Source organism: Ctenocephalides felis, unplaced genomic scaffold (assembly GCF_003426905.1).
Source record: "Ctenocephalides felis isolate EL2017-DRISC unplaced genomic scaffold, ASM342690v1 CF-g0.4_SCAFFOLD_03572, whole genome shotgun sequence".
In the NCBI taxonomy this organism is placed as follows: domain Eukaryota; kingdom Metazoa; phylum Arthropoda; class Insecta; order Siphonaptera; family Pulicidae; genus Ctenocephalides; species Ctenocephalides felis.
Genome location: NW_020539726.1, coordinates 37,650,389 through 37,674,975, shown reverse-complemented (window position 1 = coordinate 37,674,975; position 24,587 = coordinate 37,650,389).

Genomic DNA, 24,587 nt, shown 5'->3' with positions numbered 1-24,587 from the left:
TTCTCTACTAGTTAGTCTGTTTTTTAGTTTATCAGTCAGTATGTATGCTATCCACTTATATAATAATCAGGATGTATGTTTAGTCATCAAGACTATTAGATTCTTTGTGTCTTATCTAGTTTGTCACTAGTCAGCTAGAGGGTCTGTTAGTCAGTTAATATAGTAGTCAGTTCTCCTAGTACTCAATTATTCTTATTATCATTCAATTTGGTAGTCACCAAAGTCTATCAGTTAGTGAATCAGTCTGTTTATCACTCTGAATATTAGTCAGCCAGTCCTTTTAGTCATAAAGTCCTATAAATTACTCATTTTTTGGTTTTTCAATTGTTTATTAGTCTGTTAGTTAGTTATTTAATCTATCTGTTTTTCAGTCTGCTGTTTTGTTATATAAATATTGGCATTCTGTCTACTTTTCTGTCTCTTAATTTATTAGATAAGTCAGTTAATTTACTAGATGATCAGCCTTCAAGTCTGTTGGTCAGTCATTTTGTTAGTCAATGATTCTTTTTGTCAATCATTCAAATCAGTAGTCAATTTGTTGGTCAGACATTTTCTTAGTCAATGATTCTGTTTGTCAATCATTGAATTCAATAGACATTCTGTTGGTCAGTCATTTTGATAGTCAGTCATTCTGTTAGCCAGACATTCTGTTAGCCAGTCATTCTGTTAGACAGTCATTTAGTTAGTCTGTCATTTTGTTAGTAAGTAATTCTGGTAGTCAGTTATTCTGGTAGTCAGTAATTCTGGTAGTCAGTAATTCTATTAGCCAGTAATGCTGTTAGCTAGTCATTCTGTTAGCAAGGCTATTCTGCTAGCCAGGCATTTAGTTATCCAGGCATTTTGTTATCCAGGCATTCTGTTAGCTAGTCATTCTGTTAGCCAGTCATTCTGTTAGCCAGTCATTCTGTTAGCCAGATATTCTGTTAGTCAGTAATTCTGTTAGTCATTTAGTCTAGTAATTAGTCATTCTGTTAGCAATTTATTCATTAGTTAACAGTCATTTTGCTAATCAGCCATTTTGATAGTCAGTCATTCTGCTAGTCATTCATTCTGCTAGTCAGTCATTTTGCTAGTCAGTCATTCTGCTAGTCATCCATTCTGCTAGTCAGTCATTAAGCTGTGTTCAAGCCTAACAGTTTTTTTTAATTTAGTCTTTCAGTAATACGGTTGGTCAGTCATATTTTAGGTCAGTCATACTGTTGGTCAGTCATATTGTTGGTCAGTCATTCTGTTGGTCAGTCATTCTGTTGGTCAGTCATCTTGTTAGTCAGTCATCTCAATAGTCAGTCATTGTCTTTCATTATGTTAGTCAGTGATTATGTTTGTCAATCATTCAATTCAATAGTCATTCTGTTGGTCAGTCAGTCATTTTGTTAGTCAGTGATTTTGCTAGTCAGTCATTTTGCAAGTCAGTCATTTTGCAAGTCAGTCATTTTGCTAGTCATCCATTCTGATAGTCTGTCATTAAGCTGTGTTTCAGGCTGACAGTTTTTTTTTTAATTTAATCATTCAGTCATACTGTTGGTAAGTCATTTTGCTGGTCAGTCATTCTGCTAGTCAGTCATTCTGTTGGTCAGTCATTATGTTGGTCAATAATGACGTTGGTCAGTCATTTTAATGGTTAGATATTTTGTATATCAGTTTTCAATAAATCAATTCAATGACCATTTTGTTTGTCAGTCATTCTATTAGTCAATCATTTTATTGATCAGTCATGCTGTTGATTAGTCATACTGTTGGTCAGTCATTCCGTTGTTGGTCAGTCATAGTCTGTCATCTTCTTAGCCAATCTATGTATTAGTTAGTCAATTTATTAGCCAGTCATTGAGCAGTTTGTCAGCCTGACAGTTTTTTATTTTATTAGTCAGTCATGTTTGCCAGTTTGTCATTTTAAATGTCATTTTAAATGTCTATCTGTTAGTCAGCCTTTCTGTTAGGAAGCCTATCTGTTAGTAAGCCTGTTTGCTAGTCAACCTCTCTGTTAAGCAGCCTGTCTGTTAGTCAGTCAGTCAGTCTAATGTTATTTATTCTATCTGCTGGTAAGTTTACCTATTGGTAAGTCTGTCTGTTAGTCAGTTTGTATGTTACACAGTTTCTCTGTTAGTTCGTTTGTCTGTTTCCTATTTAGTTTATCTGCTAATCAGCTTATTTCTTAGTAAATTTATCTATCAGTCAGTCTTTTTTTTAGTCAGCTTATTTGTTAGTCAGTTTTTTTTATGTCAGTCAGTCTGTTTATCTTTGGTAATCAGTCTACTAGCCTACTTACGAGTTACTATGTCAATTATAATAATTTTGATCTATATCAGTTTTTACATTGGTAAGTCATATATCAAATATGACAATAGTGACATTCGGTTTTGTTTTAAACCTTTAAATTTTATCTAAAATAAAACGAGCTGGTACTAATGAAAAAAGCGCGACTAATCCAACCAACAAGATTAATAAACAAAACAATCACACACATTCATCAAATCCTTCACAAACAACCTTCAGTGCCTTAACCCCGATCGCTCCATTTAAATTCGACTTGTACAACAAAAACCCGTCTCTCCACCCTTACTCTCCACCGTGCCATAGACAAACAAAATCTTCTCTAAAGAGACCCAGTGGAATAAATATTCATCTGTAATAAATCAAACGATTTGCATAAATCGCAATGTCTCGTCCTGGCGAGAATTTCTCGCTCTCTGTTATAACGCTCTCTCCTATACCGCTTTCTCACCCCTTCTATAACCCGGAGAGTGTGTTTTCGGCCGGTGCTAAAATGATTTACTCGGAATGGGTGGGACGACTAGGAACGCAATCATGTACCGGTGGAGGACGATGGTTTTACCACTTTCTACCAATAGGGGAAACCGGGGGAGAATTTATAGTTAATAACAAATTACATATTCATTTCATAAGTCTAAAGTATCAATATTAAAAACTAGTGTGCCTTAAGGCAAATTGCTGGACGATTTTTCTAGACAAAAAATATGTATGTGTACATAAACAGAACCTGATCGAGCCAAATTTGAATGAATTACAAAACAAATAAACTTACAGAAGCAACACCTGCAAATTTCCGGTTATTATTTAAATAAGATCTTATTCATTACGTAATAATTTTACAAAATCATTTCCTCGACTCCCAGTTTCCTGAAATTCTAAAATCCCGAAGTCTCCACCTCGTCGATCATAATCGGATTAGAAGTCTCCACCGTAGCAACCCTTTCGCGCGATAATGTGCCACGGTCGAAAATTTAACGAGAATTCTGTGTATAAATCTGTGATTTATTTCATTATTAAAAGATATTTGCCGGAGATATAATTTGTGTGATGCTTTAGTAAGACATTCTTGAAAGGCCAAGCGAATACTTGAGAACGCTTAATGTCCGGAAATAATATTATAAAACCGGTGGCGATGTGAAATTATTAATAAAATCATGAAAATTGTTATAAGAATTTATTTCTTCTACAAAACAAATATATTTTATTTCGAATTCCTCTATGAAATAAAAATAATATTTTCAATTGTGAATTATTATACATTTTTGCATGTAAAATTTATACATTTATCGATTTGGCTCAGCACCAGGTATGAATAATAGAAGCGTTTCATATTACGGTGAAGCTCTCTCCACCGGAGAAGTAATTTTGAATTTTGACATTTGCATATTAATGGAACGCGAAATATTAAATATAAAAATACAAAAATATCGAAATGTCTTTGTAAAATGTATGACAACTTGTAAAACGGATATAGGGATTTGATGTAAATGAAAACGGTGGAGAGATTATTTGATACCTTACACACACATATATATATATATATATATATATATATATATATATATATACAAGCATTTTATTATTTTATTCTACTACGTACCTATTATCCCTCCACCGTTTTCAAATAAATAACGCTTATTTCCTCGAAGAAAAGGTTAAAAGCATTCTAACTTCTTAAATAATGTGTTGACCCCAATAAATCTATCTAGGACCCCATCACGTAACACGATACCACCATACCATATCGTACCTGCTGTTTCTACCGTCTCTCCACCGGCCAGCAATGTATGGTACGGAACCGGCGAGGTCGCGATTAATAATTTTTCGAACACTTTGTAAGCTAAGATATAATTCATGGGCAAATGGTAGATGTGGGCAATCTAGATATATTATTCTCTATACAAGGAAATGCTTTCAGGGGAAAAATAGGAATGAATTGCACAACCAGGGACGGTGGAGAGGGGTGAAACGAGGAATGAGGGGATTGTAGGCAAGAGTTTACATGATATTGAAGTAAAACTTGTTATTGCAATCAAATTTAAAAAAAAGAGTGCGCGTAAGGTTCATACGTGATTGAAGTAAAACTCATTTGATACTGTACGAGACGGCATTTAAATAAAAATAAATACATCATATAACAATTTTGAATAATGTTTATTAGTAATATGGTAACACTCGCGATGCACACATTCATTAGTGTCGACCATTATACACATTTATATAATAATAAACTATAAATTATATATGTGTAATAGCTTTAAAAATATGTATAATATTTAAAAACAATAATGTAATTAAAGTCATACTTCAAATACGACATGATCGGTTTGTCATTGTAATTAGCATTTGCTGATTAATAAATTGCTGATTAATAAATTTTATAATATTCGTTCACACAGTGGATTAGGTTAAACAGCGCATAAACAAATATTGTTTTCGCTACTTCACTCATCATGTAATTGTGTTCGAAGAACTTCATGTAATTAAAATCAACATACATTAATTGACTGCTTGTATTTTTTTTTTCGCTGGCGATACAATCTCATTCTTTAAACAGCTGTAATATCTGTCTTGCCTAAAAAATATTTTCCATTTTAATAACTCCATAGATTTATAGAAACTACGAATAATATAGAAATAATTTCTAACCAATAAACTTAAGTTTAGTACACGGCACAAATGTTCAATTTGTTTTAATATTTTCAAGGAGCAGGGTAAAAGATTCTTCTGATTCAGGCGTTTTTCATTAAATCAAGATTTGTACTACGATGTAACCTAAAAATGTTTATTTATCTATGCCGATTTCCTTGTTGATTTCGGTACCCAAACAACGTTGATGCCGGTACGCATACAACGACAGATCTCTATTCACATACACGACGACTAATCATAATCGACCCGTATAGAAATGATATCGTCGAGAGCGAATGACGTACAGTTTGGGCGTAACTCTATTTTTGTTGCATTTGTACGGATTTACACCCTAGTCGCGCTTAAAGAAGTTTTACTTCAAAAATAAAAACAAGCTAAGAGTAAAATATAAACAAGAGCTAAAATAATATGTTGTTATCTCAATTCTACGATGTACTTCTCGTGTGTATCACTCTGTCTCCATATAAATGTGAAATGAAGGCGCGGTGGAGACGACTCCACCGGCGTTTGTGCAGTTTTAGTAAATTAGCGTGTCATCGGGATTCATATCACGTCTCCAGAAGCATCTACACTTGAGAATAATATTCTCGACTCACTTAATAACATTACACTGATTGTTTCAGACCAAAAGCAAACTAAAGCATCTCTAATACTCAACTATAAATATATATATATATATATATATATATATATATACATACATATATACTAGCTGACCCGGCAAACGTTGTTTTGCTAAGTAAGGTAAATTCTAAACAATTTCTAGAGAATCAAAAATATTAATACTTTAAGTGTATAAGGATGTGTTGTTTGAATGCTATACACAATGAGGTATTATAAAAACAATAAACCCCTTTAGTTTGTCTATATTTTGTCAATACAATAAAACTGCAAGTTTTACACACTTTCTATAGAAAACATGGTATAATTCATACAAGTCTTTTTTGGTCTTTCGACTTATTGATTACGTTTCAAGTTTTTGGCATTCTTTTTGGATTCTGGATTTTGTGTATAGTTGTAAATAATACTATTGAGATTATACAAAATTTTCTAAATATCTGCGAGGAGAGATAGAAAATGAATTAGATATTTTTTCTTTGAACTGCTTTTTGAAAAGTTGCATGTAACATTCTATGAATTAAAGTAAATTTAATAAAAAGTATATATGCAAGACAGGGCGAGGCACAAAGGACTAATCTGGCTACGAGCAAATATTAATTATATTATAAAAATTAAACCAATTATATCACAACAAATAACACATTTCAAACAAACAATTATCTGACTACGTTCAGTAAACTGCCTTTTACTTCATCATTGTTGAAATGTGCTTTTTTGATGTATTTCAAAAATTTGTCATCTAGACTTTTTTACCATATAGGCGGGGTAACTTGAAACGGGCAGGTGGCAAAAAGATTTAAAGCCTTATTATATTTTTAAAGGTATTTTACAAAATAATTACATTTTTATCTAATGTTAAAAAACTACCAACGGAAGAAAATACTTTTATTATGGATTTTCAAAGATCACTGTTTATCTCCCGATAGCAAATTCATGAGAATCAAGGTTATAGCTGGTTATACATTTTTTCCCTCTACTTTCAAATATTCAAAGCATATTATTCGGACATTAATATATTACTATCTACCCTTCGATAAATTCTGGGAAATTATAACTGAGAAAATGTTATTCGACAAAATATCTCTTTGATCGATACCAAATTTATGTTCTGAATTTAAATAACATAAATGAAAAATATATGACCTAGAAAATGTTTTAAAAATACCAATGAGTATATAATTATACAAATGAAATCTTTCAGAGCACCGTGTTTGAGAAAAATATGCCAAAAAGTGCATTTTTATATTAACATTTCAAAAAAGTTGAAATTTCGAGTTTCTAGTAACACTTGAAATTCGTTTAATAACTTTTTTGTGCATATATAGAAACTACTTACTACAATTTATTCATAATTAAATAATATTCACGTAAAACATCCTATTAAATGTAATTGAACATCATCCATCAAAAACATTTGACATTTGACGTATTAGCCACCGTCCATTGTTTTATTCAAATTACGCTTCTACAAAAATTTTCAAATTAAAAATGTAAAGTTTGTGCGCGATTTTGAAATAATATCTCACCTTTCCGACAACCTGCTGATTAGCACGAATTTTTCAAGACTAAGACTGGCCAAATCGGTTTAGCCGTTTTCGAGTTTCAGCGTATCATTTGATCGACAGCTCCATTTTTACATAAAAGATATATATTTATTTATTAATTAATCATTATTTATTTATTTATTTTACAAGCCGTCGGTGTAATAATATTATAATAAGGCTTAAATCAATATTTTATAGGTTTAATATAATTTAATTAATTCTTAGCTATTTTATAAGTAATTTATTTATTATTTAATTTATTTACTATAAACTTATTTATATTTAGTTAATTTTAATTATTTTTAAATATAACTAGTTTGTTTGTTGCAAGTATTTTTTTAAAAATTTAATAAGTATTTTAATAATCTTTACAATACTTTTATTATTTAATTATTGTATTTAACAAATTTTAGGTTCTTTTATGATATTTTAACAAATTTAAGTGTCTTATATTATTGTTCTTATTATCATTATTATTACTATCAACATCATCATTATCATTTTAATTTATTTTATTATAAAGTATTTTTACAATATAAGTTTTTTATTTTCAAATTTTTGGGTATTTTGTTGAAAGAATTATCTTGTTTCACAATTCATTAAGTGTTTTTAAATTATAAGTTTTTATTTAACTAATTATTAAGTATTTTAACAATAACAGTCATATAAAAATAATAATTAAAAAAAATCAATATTTTGTTTCACAATTCTTTAAGTGTTTTTAAATTGTAAGTTTTTAGTCAACTAATTATTAAGTATTTTAACAATAACAGTCATATAAAAAATATATATCAATATCAATATATATATATATATATATATATATATATATATATATATATATATATATACTCTACCGAATATATTTTCCTTTGGCAAAAGCCAGTTCCTTCTAATACCGAGCACAGAAACTCAACTTACAAATAAAGAGAACAAAATATTTTCCTTTTGATCTTTTATTTTTCGGAGTATTGTTGTATATTAGACATTTCTTGAAGGAGCTCCAGTTTCGACTCAATATATATATATATATATATATATATATATATATATATATATATATATATATATATATATATATATATATATATATATAATACAGAAATATCCGAGATGTAAAAATATTTCCGCACGATTCGAATTCCTAAGAACTAAAATTCCTTAACAAGTTGTAAGCGTTGTATTTTGTTGTATGTTAGGAGTCATATGAAAATATATATATATATATATATATATATATATATATATATATATATATAATATTTCAGATGGTGATGAGTATTTTGATTAAGTAGCATATTTCCTAGAAGGTATCCATTTATTGAATAATACAGAAACAAAAAACTATAAAATAAGTTTCTTGTCAATAGATTTGTACGTTTCGAATCCCAATTTGATTTTTTATCAATAGAACAAATTTCAAAGAAAAAATACACAAATGAACATATATATATATATATATATATATATAATTTTCACAAGTATTTTAAAAATATTACATGATATTAAATATTATAAGTCCTCAAATTTATTTTTTGATTACATTTTTTTATTACTAATATTTGTCTTAGGTACTTCAAGACCTTCAGAACTCAACGTCAATAAAATCATTTTATAAAAATTATAGGCTTCCATGTGCAACTGTGATAACTTTTTGAATATTAATATTATTTCTTTGTACATTTGAATTTTGACCCCGTAATTGTAAATCACTAACATGAAATAACCCACAGAACCCCTATATCCCCTTTTAATAACCCCATTTAAATCTACTTTCCCAAACTTTCCCCAAATAACTTGATTACATCTTTGTAAATTAAAATAATATCTCTCTCTACTCCAAAGAGAATTAATTTTGAATTTGGTTAGATGCCAAACTGTAGAACATTTTGCGTCAACTGACTATAGCTAGTTAGTAGCTATATTCGCATTTTGCAATTAAAACACTGATCCGAGAAACGAATTAAATTTCAAGGATAAAAAGATAAGAAAAAATGCATTTTATGAATTATTCTTATTACTATCGTCTTTACATCTTTCTATTACAAAGCCAAGCCGGTGGAGGAAATTTTTAATGAACGCCGGAAGAAAGTAGTTTGTTTGAAAAGTTTGAAATTGATAAGAAAAGTAGGTGAAGATGGAGAAAAGTCTTAGATCTGGTAAATTATAATGGTAATTAAAATTTACATGTATAAATATATATATATATATATATATATATATATATATATATATTGTGGGGAAATCAAGCAGGCTAGATTTGGAGGCGAAACAATTGGACTTGTCATTTTATTTATCATTAATTTTTATAATAAATAAATTTTATATATTTTTATACAAGTAGAGTTTATATTAATATATACATAACTACTCCCACATTGAAAAAAAAACGGACAAGGAGGAGTTGAATTGCGATTCCAATGACTCAGAATTAATTTTTGTGTCAGCAAGAAACACTGAGGTCTGGGTATACAAAATAGGTATACCAACAGAAGTCCGGTGTCAGGTAGTAAATGCGTTAACTACGATGAACCGAGGACTGCACGTACCTGAAGACCAGTGATTATGGTGCTGCATCAAAATCTATATTTTTTAAATCGATAGGAAAAACAATGATGTATATAAAAATATAAAATCCATTGGATGAAAATATAAACAATTTATTTATTTATTTTATTAAAAATTAATGATAAATAAAATGACAAGTCCAATTGTTTTTCCTCCAAGTCTAGCCTGCTTGATTTCCTCACAATATATATATATATATATATATATATATATATATCAATTATCCAAATATATTACATCCTGTCGTGCTTGTTGATGTTTCCATCATATGTTTTCATTTCGAACAAGACAGTTATGATAATTGAACATGAATGAGTTTAATTAGACTATAATGAAAGTATTCATTCGAAATTGTTCGCTTGAAATAACATCAAGTGGCACGCGATGGGGTGCCCTCCACCGTATATGCGGTGGAGACTCAGGGGCGCATATGAGAAAAAAATTCCTGATTGTGATATAATGGAAAATATAATATTAACTCTTTCGATTCACGAATTCCGAGATTTATATGAATTTTGCTGCTGGAGCGACGTTATCCGAGTGGAAAACGTTGAAATTTAGATAAAAAAACATACAATTATGTTTATGTTTTTAAATGCTTAGTGTGATTTTTTTATATAAGATAGAACTAAAAAAAATTTTTTTTCAAAAATACCCTAGAACCTTGCTAAATTGAAACTCTTTTTAAGTACTTTAGGACCTTGATAAGTTTAAACTCTTCATGTACTTTAGAACCTTGAAAAAATTCTCTATTCTATTGCAGTACTTCTGGACATTTATTAATTTAAACACTTCTTAAGTACTTCAAGACCTTAAACACTTTATAATTTATTCAACTACAATATTTGTGTTTATATAAATATTCATAAAGGTGAACAATAACAAAATAAAGATATTTGCAAATGTAAATTCTGGCAACCTTGCTTACCAAAGATCATAAAAAAATTAACTTCTATTTTAATATTTTTTGTATGAAAAACATATTTTGAATTTGAATAAAACATCCTTCGGCAAATCCTCCTACAATTTTTTTTAAAAAAAGAACTACATTTGGGTCAAATCGAGTTTGACGTTTTAATGAATTTAGTAAATTACTTACCATTTTTAACTTCCCGTAGGGTAAGTTATTGTAATGGGCCGAAAATCGGAATTGAAAATTTTTACATTTCTCGACGTTTTGAAGGTTTTGAACGTTTTGGCATACCTCAGAAAAAATGGATGTGTGTGTGTGTATGTGTGTGTGTGTGTATGTATGTATGGATACAAATTTCCAGTCACGTTTTAGGGCGCACGGATCAACCGATTTGAATGGTTCAAAAAACATTCGATTCCTATTGATAGGGAAAAGAGCTGATTAGCTTTTGGCAAAGGCAGGTCCTATAATATAGTATAATAATCTATTTATCTATTTACTCTACGGGAAGTTCCTGCAATTTGCCTTGAAGCACGATGCCATAATTGCCTCAAGACAGAATTCCACTTACAGCTAGTTAAGATAGTTTTTGGACTGATGAAGGTATTTTATTAAATTTTTTAGCTTTACTAATATATATTAAATCACTATAATAATAAGTTACACAAATCAAATTCCTAGTGCATTCAATATTAATAGAAGTTCTTGTCCTGGCAAAAACAGTATTTATTAAATAGTCATGTTAGAATTTTGAGGTAATCGGATTCCAGAGCCATAAATTTAGTTTTTTTTCCAACATTTTTAAAATATTCGGGAAAAAATATGATACAAGAATAATTAATAAGTTTAACTTTAAGTATTGACTTCAAAAAATATTATATCACGAATATGTAATTATGAGTAAACTTCATAACAGCTCTCACACTAACGGTTCATTTTCACATTGAATAAAATCAACGACCCCCGTGGAGGAACGATGGAGTGTCTATATATGTATATATTTGTATTCGAAACAGTTTCAAGATTTCAAGTATTGAATTTAATTGCTGTATTGTTTCATGATCGCTTTTGTAATGTCTAATATCCTGAACGATTTCCCTAAATTCCCTGGAAAATCTCACTCTCCACCGTCTTTCACAATCTCTCCATATTGATGTAAAGAGATCATTTATGAATGCAGACTTATGGGATTTGAAACGATATAATGGTTCGTGAATTGTAAACACTCGAAAGAAATCGATTGTGGAAAATATTTTTGTATACAGAAAAATATATATATTTTATTTAATGAAAAACAACATAAAACGATGGAGAATTTTAAGAACTTCGTTGTCTATTTCTCCTGAAATAAATCTCTGTATTTTCAAATACTGCTTTTCCTCGAACATAAGTATTTGATTCCATCTGATGTATTTGTCGTTTCCAACCAGTTCCAGAAATTCGACGGAATGGAAAATCTGTGCTTAGGGTTCTGTACACACCTACTTATTCTACAGAAAAGTGCAAAGTGCAATAAAATCCTTTTTCCGATGATGGATTTTATTCAGTTCGAAAAATGAAGACGAAATAGAATACTTAGATTCCTATATTTATATATATATATATATATATATATATATATATATATATATAGTAATAAGTTGCAAATTTGTGATACATTTCTTTTGACAAATGTTTACTAAAAACGCATAGTAAATTTTCAACATAAATTTGGATACAATCTTTGGATACAAATTGATAATTTGCAAAGAGAAAACTAGTATCATTTCGATTATTAATACAGTTTTTATTAAGTAGAATGAAAGCTGACTCTGCAAAGCGTCTCTGTGTGATACTCAATTAATGAAAAAGAACTCTTGTGCTATACAAATTAAAATTGTTAATGATTAATTTCGATTATTTGGTAATTATAGTTTTCCCTGGATTTATATTACATATATGTATATATATATATATATATATATATATATATATATATATGGTATCCCAGCGCTCAACGTCAATTTTAAACCATAAATATTTGAGTGATTTGGTCAAACTGTAATAAGGTTTTGGTTATTGTAATTAATTTTCAATATTTATGTTAATTTGAACTTTGTAAGTGTAATCGCAAATAATACTTCTAGATTCACATAATGATACAATTGCCTCAAGATGTAAAAAATTCGACTTTTGATAAACTGAAAATTTGATATCTGTAAAATTAGTCGGTTTTTGAACGCTCTCTTTTAAGAAAAATATACTTTTGTATGTTCGCGAATTTTAATAAAAACGGTTTTATATAAACGATTTCGGATAATATTTTAAGGCAATTGTTTTCAGTCTGATGAACCCACGGAGCAAAATTAATACGACGTGATTATAGCGATTTAATAACAAACATTTACATATAAGTACGATATATAATATATACATACATGTACATATATATATATATATATATATATATATATTTATATATATATATTTAAGTATATAAATGCGTATTCAAAGCACTTGTTTTCGAGTACATTACAAAGGATGTTATTTTGCGTTTCAATTAAAACAGGGGAAGCAATTTCCTTCCCTCATTGGATACAAATAAGCAAACACACCCCTATAATATATATATATATATATATATATATATATATATATATATTCATTTGCTTATGAGGTGTTGGAACACATCTATTTTTAATGAAATTTTATTACCTTGCCTTAAGAGGCAACCCAGTTGTTATTCTTTCTTTTCGCTTATATTATTGATAGATTATTATTAGATTGTTATTAGACATTGCTAATAGTTATCTACTAATTCTCAGAAGTACTACAATATGTTGTTTTTACTTAAAATCATATTTTAATATATGTTTTTGAGCAAAAACTTCCATCACTACTATCTGTCTGGATCAAAAACCTTGTTATTGCTAGACCAAAGCTTTTACTACGAAATCACGGACTGTTTTTAGTAGCAAATAGTTCAAAGGCTATTAAGACTAAAGCTCTTACACTTGATCTATAAAATAAGATATTTAAATTTTGCTAACAAACACATTTGTTTTAACCAAGGCTATCTTTAGTATTGTAAACGTTACAAGTAAAAAAACTTTACTAATTTCCCAAATAAAAAGTTTGTTGTCTTAAAAAAATCCGTTTTTTGACGTTTCAAGTCATTCTGAATCGAATAAGACCGAATTTGGAAAAAGTATATAGGTCTATATGTGTGTGTATGAGAGTCGATTTTTTACCTACGTTTTTGCAAAAACGGCTGAACCGATTTCAAAAATTTAAAAGCCATTTGATGTATCTCGATAAAGACTATGGTTTTTTTAGTTTTGTTCAAAGATCGGCCGAGCCATTTTTTGTAATTTGCTCAAAAGTGTAAAACTTTTCGTCCACGTTTTAGCTCAAAATTCTGAATCGATTTTCAAAAATCAAAAACTGTTAGAAAGATATTGGTTGTAATTGATACTGATTAGCTCCTAAAGTACATAATTAGAGTCTAAAATTATTAAGGTCTTAAAGTACTTAATTAGAGTTTAAATTCATCAAGATTTTAGGTACTTAAAAAGTAAAAAAATATCAAGATTCTTTATTTTTTTTCTTAACATTTAGAGTTGGAACCTCTTAAATAGTTCAAACAAAAATTGAATTTAACAGTGAATTTAAAATAATTTCAGGGCCGCACTAGTTGTATTAAAAACTTGCATTTTTTGCATATTGTACTTTAGTACGTATACTTGCAAACTGCATACTAAAATAAAGAAAATCAATTGCAGAAAATATAAAATGCAAAAAAAAACTAGACGCTTACTATTATTCTACAAGAATGTGGCGTCATCTCCACCGCAGTTAACAATTTCATATTTCCATCCCTAATACTTACAAATAATACATTATTATCGATTATGTAATACATTATCTTACATTATTATTGAGTACGTACTAAGTAGTAAATTTTTATACCATCTCCACCGTATAATTTTCCGAGAAACCTTTCAAACCTTTTCTTACTTTGGAATTCGCAAAAGAATAAATTCCGTTATTACACATGTAGTACATAATAAAACCCGGAAAACAGCACAACCCTAACATATTCTTTCGGCCTGTATTTAGGATCGTATATCCTAATATAGGGGAAAACTGGGTGAATTATAATAAAAACTAGTGGTGGGTGACACTGTGCATTAAGGCAAATTGCTGAAACTTCCCATACCGTAACAAAATGTTTGAGGAATGTCAAATGTTTTAAAATAAATTAGATTATTATGAATACTGTAATATTGTCTAATATTTATAAGAATTATATAAAATGAATTGCAAAGTTAAAATTATTCATTTAAAGTATGTAAGTGAGCTTTAGAACTTTAGCCAGAATTAAAATTAAAATCTGATTTATTTTTTATGTACAAAAAAGTTTTTTTTTCTTCAAAAGTATTTGTTTTGTCAACACAATTTTAATTCAATTTTACACAAATTTAATTAATTTTCAATTGGATTCTAATGTTTCTTAAACCATTAAATCAGTTGATCCATGCGCCTGAAAACGTAGATACAAAATGCGGAGCACACACACATCAATTTTTTCTGAGGTATGCCAGTAAAATGTTCAGAAACTTTTGAATTTATACTCTCTCCGAGTACTTTAGGGTCCTTATAAATTCAAACATTTTAAGTATTATATGACTTTAAACTCATTAATAGAACTTTTGAAAGATTTAAATCCTTTAGGTCTGTACATTTTTTTCAAGTGCCTTAAAATTTTCATAAATTTTAAATCTTTTTAAGTACTTTAGAATCTTTTATAAATGTAAACTCATTTCAAGTACTTTAAGACCTTGATAAATTTAGACTTTTTTAAGTACTTTAAGGTCTTGATAAATTTGAACTTTTTAAGTACCTTATTACCTTAAACACATTTGAAAATTTTAAACCCTTATCAAGCACTTTAGCACCTTGATAAAATTACCTTTTTTAAAGTACTTCAGGACTTTTATACATTTATACTCTTTTTTATTACTTCAGGATCTTGACTAATTCAAAGTCTTTTTAAGAACTTTAGGGCCTGGAAGAATTCAAATTTTTTATAATGTTTTTATGACATTGATGAATTTAATTTTTTTATGTACTTCTGGGCATTGAGAAATTTTAAACTCTTTTCGAGTACTTTAGGGCCTTAAACTGTTAAACTCTTTTTTAGTACTTAAGAAATTTTAAATCTTTTTAAGTACTTTAGGACTTTGATTAACTTAAACTCTTCTAAGTACTTTAAGCCCTTAATTGATTTAAATTCTTTTTAAGTATTTTAAAACCTTAATAAATTTAGACTCTTTTGATGAATTTGGACTCTTTACAAGTACTTTAGGATCTTGATGATTATAAACTCTTTTCATGTACTTAACTAATAAATTAATAATAGAATAATAATTTAATTTTAACACGTTTTAAGTGCTCAATGTCCTTTATGAATTTAAACATATTTTCAAATTCTTTATTTTTTTTAAATTAATTTAGGCTTTTTTTAAGTACTTGAAAACCTTGATAAATATAGACTCTTTTTAAGTACTTCACGACTTGGATGAAATTAAACTTTTTTCAAGAAATTTAAAACCGTGATACTTTTAGAATATTTTTAGGCACTTCATTTATAAATCTAGACTCTTTTTAAGTACTTTAGGACCTTGATAAATTTGGACTCTTATTAAGTACTCTACAACTTTGCTAATTTTGAACTGAATGGAATTAATTTTTACTTTTTTTACATAACACACCAATAATATCCTTTTCCTCCACCTTCCCCTAACCGAACATTGGCAAACATACTTACACACATATCTATATATACATATATTTCATCTTTGGCAAAAGTTGGAAGCATGGGGGTATATACACAAGATATTTGCTAAAAGGATTTTTCCTCTTCGCGTTCAAATCAACGAACGAACGAACGAGTCGAGTGGCGTCCTAAGCGATGCTCGAAACTTTCAGGCAAGATCGCCAGGCGTCTCCACCGCCGACAAAATAGAGTAACTCTTTGAGACGAAATTGGCTAACAAAGTTTTACACATATGAGACATAGGAATTGAAGAATGTAATTCAAGTTGTCAGTCTGGGGTTGATTTGAAATATTGATAATTAATTAATCGTGCATTGAGGCAAATTTCTAGAACTTCTTGTACCGTATTTGTAAGAACTGTAACTTTTGTTGGCATATGAATAGAATAACCACAGTTTATATATTGTAAGAGACAAATATTGACATTGAAAAGTTATTATAGAGAATGTAAATAGAGACAATAAACGAGTAATTTATCTATCCATTCACAAAAAATCAAAAACTGTTCGAAAAATATAAGCGATGTTCGAAACTTTCAGGCAAGATCGCCAGGCGTCTCCACCGCCGACAAACTAAAATAACTCTTTGAGACGAAATTGGCTAACAAAGTTTTACACATATGAGACATAGGAATTGAAGAATGTAATTCAAGTTATCTATCTGTGGTTAATTTTAGAATATTGTTAATAAATTAGGGGTGTATGGCATCGTGCCTTGAGGCAAATTGCTGGAACTTCCCGTAGCGCAAAGAAATATACGGTTTATTTTAAAAAGATTATTGTAAAAAATGTAAATTTTATTGGCATATGAATGGAATAACAAAAGTTTATATATTGTGAGACTTTTATTGATATTTAGATAAATATTGTAGAGAGTGCAAATAGAGACAATAAACGAGTAATTTGTTTGGAATCGATTTTAAAATATCAAAAACTGTTTGAAAAATATTGCTTGGGATTGATACAGATTAGCCATTAAAGTAGTAAATTTATCAAGGTCTTAGTAAAGTACTTAATCAGAGTTTAAATTTATCAAAGTTTTAAATACTTAAAAAAAGTTTAAATTTATCATATAGAGAGTGTAAAATAAACGAGTATTTTGATATGAGGTGTGTGGCGTATTTTATTGACAAAATGTAAGAGCTTATAAATTGCACGACGACGTTTATATATGTTTACATAAAAAACAAATAAACAAAACTTGATCAAGCGGAGTTAGTAAGTTTTGCACATAGGAATGTAGAATTGAAGAATGTAATTCAAGTTGTCAGTCTATGGTTGATATTGGAATATTGATAATAAACTAGTGGTGTATGGCATCGTGCCTTGAGGCAAATATTCGAGGAATTTTAAATAGTTCATTATAAGAACTGTATTTTTTAGAAGAACATTTAGAATAACAAAAGATTATATATTGTGAGAGACAAATAGTCACATTGAGAAAAATATTGTAAATAGTGTAAATAGAGACAATAAATGAGTAATTTATCTATCTTCTCCACCGCCGACAAACTAGAGTAACTCTTTGAGACGAAATTGGCTAATAAAGTTTTACACATATGAGATAAAGGAATGTGGATTAAAAAAATATATAATTCAAGTTTTTAGTCTGTTGTTGATTTGTAATATTAATAATTAACTAGGGGTGGATGGCATCGTGCCGTAAGGCAAATTGCTGGAACTTCCCGTACCGTAAAGAAATATTCAAGGAAATTTAAATACTTTATTGTAAGAACTGTATTTTTTCAGCATATGAGTAGAATAACCAATATGAGTAGAATAACAGTTTATATTTTGTGAGAGACAAATAGTGACATTAAAAAAAAATGTAGATCGTGCAAATATAGGCAATAAACGAGTAATTTTATTCATCTGTCACTAAGCAAATCATGACATCATAGTTATTTTGTTTTAAAAGGTAAAAGAATATGTAATTCAAGTTTTTAGTCTGTGGTTGATTTTCGAATATTGATAATAAACTAGTGGTGTATGGCATTGTGTTTTAAGACAAATTGCTGGAACTTCTCGTACCATAAAGAAATATTCGAGGAATTTTAAATAGATTATTGTTAAAACTGTAAGTTTTGTTGGCAAATGAATAGAATAACAAAAGATTATACATTGTGAGAGACAAATAGTGACATTGAGAAGAATATTGCAGAGAGTGTAAATAGAGACAATAAACGAGTAATTTTATACATCTGTCACTAAGTAAATCATGACATCATAGTTATTTTGTTTTAAAAGTTAAAAGAATATGTAATTCATGTTTTTAGTCTGTGGTTGATTTGGAATATTGATAATAAACTAGGGGTGTATGGCAACGTGTCTTAAGGCAAATTGCTGGAACTTCCCATAGGGTAAAGAAATATTCGGAGAATTTTAAATATATTTTTCTAAACACTGTAGTTTTTTTGGCATACGAATAGAATAAAAAAAAGATTATATATTGTGAGGCACAAATAGTGACATTGAGAAGAATATTGTATAGAGAGTGTTAGTAGAGTGTTAGTAGAGACAATAAACAAGTAATTTGTCTCGAATCGAATTTGAAAAATCAAAAACTGTTCAGGATTGATACTGATTAGCTCATAAAGTACTTAATTAGAGTCTAAATTCATCAAGGTCTCAAAGTACTTAATTGGAGTTTAATTTTATCAAGGTTTTGAGTACTTAAAACAGTTTAAATTCAATATATAGAGAGTTTAAATAGAGACAATAAACGAGTAATTTGATATGAGATGTGTCGTATTTTATTGACAAAATATAAGAGCTTATTGCTTGCACAAATACGTTTATATAAGTTTACATCAAAAGCAAATAAACAAAACTTGAAGTTAGAATCAAAGGACCTTATCACATATTTTTACGAATTGTATGTTCCAAAGTTAAAATCATTTATTCTAAGTATATAATCGAGCTTTAGAATTTTAGCTAGAATTAAAACTAAAATCTGAATCATTTACAATATTTATCAAAATTAAATGAGATATATATGATTTAGGGTGGTTCTTAATATGGACTTTTTCGAAATTTTTGCTCCCAAGGGCTCAAATGCTTCCAAATTAATACAAAAAAATCCTCTAAAAGTTTTAACTCTTAATATTAACATTTAAGTAGTCCGCAATTCAATTAAAAGTTTCGTATATTTATTATGTCACTAAGTAAATCATGGCATCATAATTAATTTTGTTAATAATTAATCAGATCATCAGTAATAAATTGCCATCAAAATTACAAGTCTACTATCACAGATGGCGTAAGAATTTACTTAACAAAAATTCACGGAACTTTTAATTTAGTTGCGGACTATCTAAATGTTAATATTACGAGCTAAAACTTTTAGAATTTTTTTTTAAATTTATTTGGAAGCATTTGAGCCCTTGGGAGCAAAGAAAATGTCCATATTAAGGACCACCCTAATACATATGCATCAATAAAAAAATAAAACCAAGCTAATTTTACCTTGTAAAAAAATAAAATTGGTGATGTTGGCACTCGAAGAAATTGGCATCAGATTTACAAGTCTGCTATTACAGATGGCGCAAGAATTTACTTAAAAAAATTTACAAAACTTTTAATTCAATTGCGGACTATCTAAATGTTATTATTAAGAGCTAAAACTATCACAAAATATTTTTGTATTAATTTAGAAGCATTTAAGTCCTTGGGAGCAAAGAAAATGTCTATACTAAGGACCACCCTATATCAATAAATTATTAAAACTAAGCTAATTTTACCTTGTAAGAAAATGCATCCTAAAGTTGCTGCAAACAGCATTCCAGCAAATGAAAATTCCATTTTCTTGCACAAAATTTAAATTATCACATATACACTACTCCACCACTATTTTTAACAAAGTTTTCACAAATTTTATAATATAAAAAAGTATATATAGTCTATTTTAAATTCGTAATTTAATTATTTAGCAAAATTATAAAATAAAATATTGGTTATATCATTTTTTATACTTGTGGAACAAAAAAAGTAAAAACTGAGAGTAAAATAGTTTTACTACGAATTCATATTTCTTTTATGATTTAATTAACCAAATCCTTTATTCATCTACTTAAACATTTAACAATAAAATATTTTATCTTTATCCTAAACTGTTATACACAATTTTCATTCAAAACTTATAAGATTGTCTACTTTATTCGAAGTCGTAAAAAGAGTCGTCCTCCACCGTCCTCCACCGGAGTAACTTTTTCATATTTAAGATAGGATTGTAAAAAAAACCCTATAAAGTTTATTCATATCCGTAATAAAATATTTCTGAAAGTCACTTAAAAATATGTTTACTATCTGGAGTTTGATATTTATTTGAAAAGTTTTGATGTCGAGATACGATTTGAATATAATAAATTGGAGATCATAATACAGCAGAAATTTTTTATGATATATATTTATAATATTTATAAAGTTTCGTGCTCTATATAGAGTTTATTTTGGAAAATTTATAACTGCGTCATATAAGTATAAATCTTGACTAGGGAAATAGTTACAGATTTTATGTTTTGTGCGTTCAATTTGTAAAATTATATAAAATAATAATATAATTGATATTATTTATATAATAAATTATATAAATTGTTTTTTTACGAAAAAATTTTTTTATATTGTTGATCTATTGGCAATTTAATATTTACTATATTTTTCTGTGAATAACTTTGTATAAGTTTCTATATCAGTTTTATTTAATTTTACTTTATTTTAAAAATAAAATTTTTGAACTTCATTTTTACTTCTCAACCATATATTATTTTTGCTTTAATTGCAAGAGAAACTTTCAACAGTAAAAATATTTTCTACTTAAATTATTGTATTAAATAATTTTATTCTAGCTACAATATCAGTTTTCTTCAATCTTACTTTGTTTTGAAAATGAAATTTTTTGAACTTTATTTTTACTTCTCCACCGTATATTATTTTTGCATTAATTGCTGGAGACATTTTCACAAGCAGAAATAAATAATTGTTTTTGAATTTAAATATTATTTATTTAGTTTATATTTGATAAATATAATATAAAGCTCGTATTGATATTTTATATTTAAATTCGTAAGAAAATTTAACTACTAATTTACATTTTGGGTTTCTGCAAATATAAAAAATCAATCCTTAGATTCTGAACTTTAGAATATACAAACGTTTTACATTTTTGTATGAATAACTTTTATTGAATGTAAATATTTAAGTATTGAAACTAAAAAAAAATAATAGAACGTATAAAATTTCAATACTCTTCCATAAACTACCATTTACAAATATAATATTATATTTCTGTGGTAAATTGAAATTTAGTCATGATTTTTATTTATAGTAATAATATCGCGAATAAAATAAAAATTTAGTCTCATGTAGTTTATAAAAAATATCTAAATAATTCTGAAAAATATTTAAAATATTTACATAAATTTCCAAAAAAAATTGGGTCATTAAGTAGAAATATTTAAAAAAAGCAAATATTAGATAGACATTTTAGTCAATGTTTTTTGTATGAATGTTATTAAAATTATCAATGTTTTGATTGTAGCATGAATATTTTTTAAAATAATTAATCTATACTGCCTAAGATTTATATGAAATCAAAAATTCTAATTAAATATAATAATATTATATAAATTTAACAAAACGTTTATCATGTCATTTAGTTAGAAATTTTGGTACAAATTATTTCAAATTATCAAATAAACGAATATTTATTGAATATATTTTAAACCACTAATGAGTCGTTTAATTTGTGACAAAATGCTCCACATTCTGTGGCTAAATATTGTAAACACGACTCCACCGGTTTTGGGTTAATATTCTTAACACTACCCGTACTCCACTGTTTTTGGCTGATTAATGTAAATTAAATTTATATAAATATTTACTACCTTAAAATATTATTTATTTTATAAATAAATAAATCATCCATCAAATATATTTTATAACAATTTAAGTCAGAACTATTAATTTGTTTTAGGTTTTGCTCATACAACGTATGTTTAATTTGCAAAAAAATCGACGAAATCGAAGAAATAGACTCTGAAAATATTGTATTAAATTGTTTTAAAATTGAAAGCATTAATACTGCGTTTAAATTGATTTATGTTTTGTAAATTTACCAACTGCTGATAAGTCATTAAATTTATGACAAAACGCTTCACCAATTTTGGATAAATCATGTGAGCACGACTCCTCCGTTTTTGGCTAAATAAAAAAAACATTACTCGTACTACACCGTTTTTGGCTAAATATTGTTAAATGGATAAAATATATATGCATATAAATAATTACTACCTAAATATTATTTATAAATTAATAAATTAACCACAAATAAATGTTTTCAAAACACTCTTAATTAGAAATATTTTTACGATATTTTATATTAACGATCAACGATACGATATTTTATATTAACGATCAATTAACTTCTTACGATATAAAACGTTTTGAATATTCAAAATGTGTTTTTTATTACAATTCAAAATAATATTTAAAAGGTTCTTAGAATACTAAAAGCTCCAATTCATTTATATCTATTAAATAAAATGAACTTAAATGCCAAAACGCTGGACCGTTTTGGCTAAATAATGTAAACACTACTCCACCTTACTAAAATTATGTAAAATAAATTATTTATAATTATCAAGTACCTAGAAAAAATATACTAATTACTCATTCATGAATGTTTTTAAAACACTTTTAATTAGAAATAATTATATACTATTGGTTTTATAATAATAACTTATACGAAGTGTAAACACTAAATCTTCGATAAAAATCAGAAAACAACGTGTTTAGTTTGCAAAAAAATGACTAGAACATTTTCAAATAGACTTTAACAAAAAAATAAACTGTTTGAATATTCAAGTAATTAATTTATCAAGTAGTTTAGTAGCCGTCAATAAATCGCTCTCCACCAATTTTGGCTAAATAATGTAAACAGGACTCTACCGTTTCTGGCTTAATAACACAAAAAAAAATTATGTATATATATTTATATTTTATCTATATATATATATAATATATATATATATATATATATATTAAATACCTAAAAATATTATTTATAATCAAATAAATTATCCATAGAATATGATCTTTAACACTTTTAGTTAACACTATACATTAGTTTTTATCTTAACTTATATTAAGTGTTTAAGTTGCAAAAAAATATATTAAAAATTTAATTAAAATTTAAAATTATTTTGCGACACTCACAATCAAATTTAATAATATTTTGTATTTATGATTAATTTAGCAAGCTAGTTAATATAAAATTGTTTTTAGTTTAATTTGTTACACAATTTATTAACCAGGTAGAAGTGTTATGTAATAAACTGTATTTTAAGCACTTTTATTTATAAATATCTTTAATAGTTCTTAATTAATTACTATTAACTTTAGTTTTTATAAATTTTTATTAACTTTCAAAAATTATATAACAAGTTAATATATTTTTCATCCACTGTACATCCATAAATTCACCACTCTCAATTATCAATTTAATTTTATTACTTTATTATTTTTCGCAATTAATTCTCCTCTAATAACCTCGACTTTCGGCAAAAGTTCGCAAACGACTAACCGAGCTTTAGGGCTAGAGCTTAAAGCTCTCTCGCGAACGAAAGAGACGGAATTTTCGAGACTGCGCTCTCGTTCTACGTGCGGTGGAGAGAGACGCATGTATTTTTGTACGGTGGAGCGCTCTCCGTATTTTGTGTATTACAAAAGAGATGAATGCTGAAAGCTTTGCGTTGGCTAGAATGAAATAGTCTGTGATTTGGTCGGACGAGAGAACAGGGTGCTGGGACGGTGGAGCAGTGGAGGAAAAGATTTTTTTAAGTCACAAAGGAGCAGTTTTTGTCTGAAAATATTTTAAAATGAATTGTTGTAAGGTGTCTCGAAATGTTGTGGTTTGCCCAAAAATTTTGTAGTTTGACCAAAAATGTTGTAGCTTGTCTGAAAATGTTGTAAATTAACTGAAGTTGTTGCAGATTGTCTAATATTGTTGAAAATTTTTGAAGTTTAAAAATATTGTGGGTTGTCTAATATTGTTGTAGATTGTCTGATTTTGTCATATATTACTAAAAATATTGTAAATTACCTTAAAATGTTGTAAATTAACTGAAGTTGTTGTAGATTGTCTAACATTGTTGAAAATTTTTTGAAGTTTGAAAATATTGTAGGTTGTCTAATATCGTTGTAGA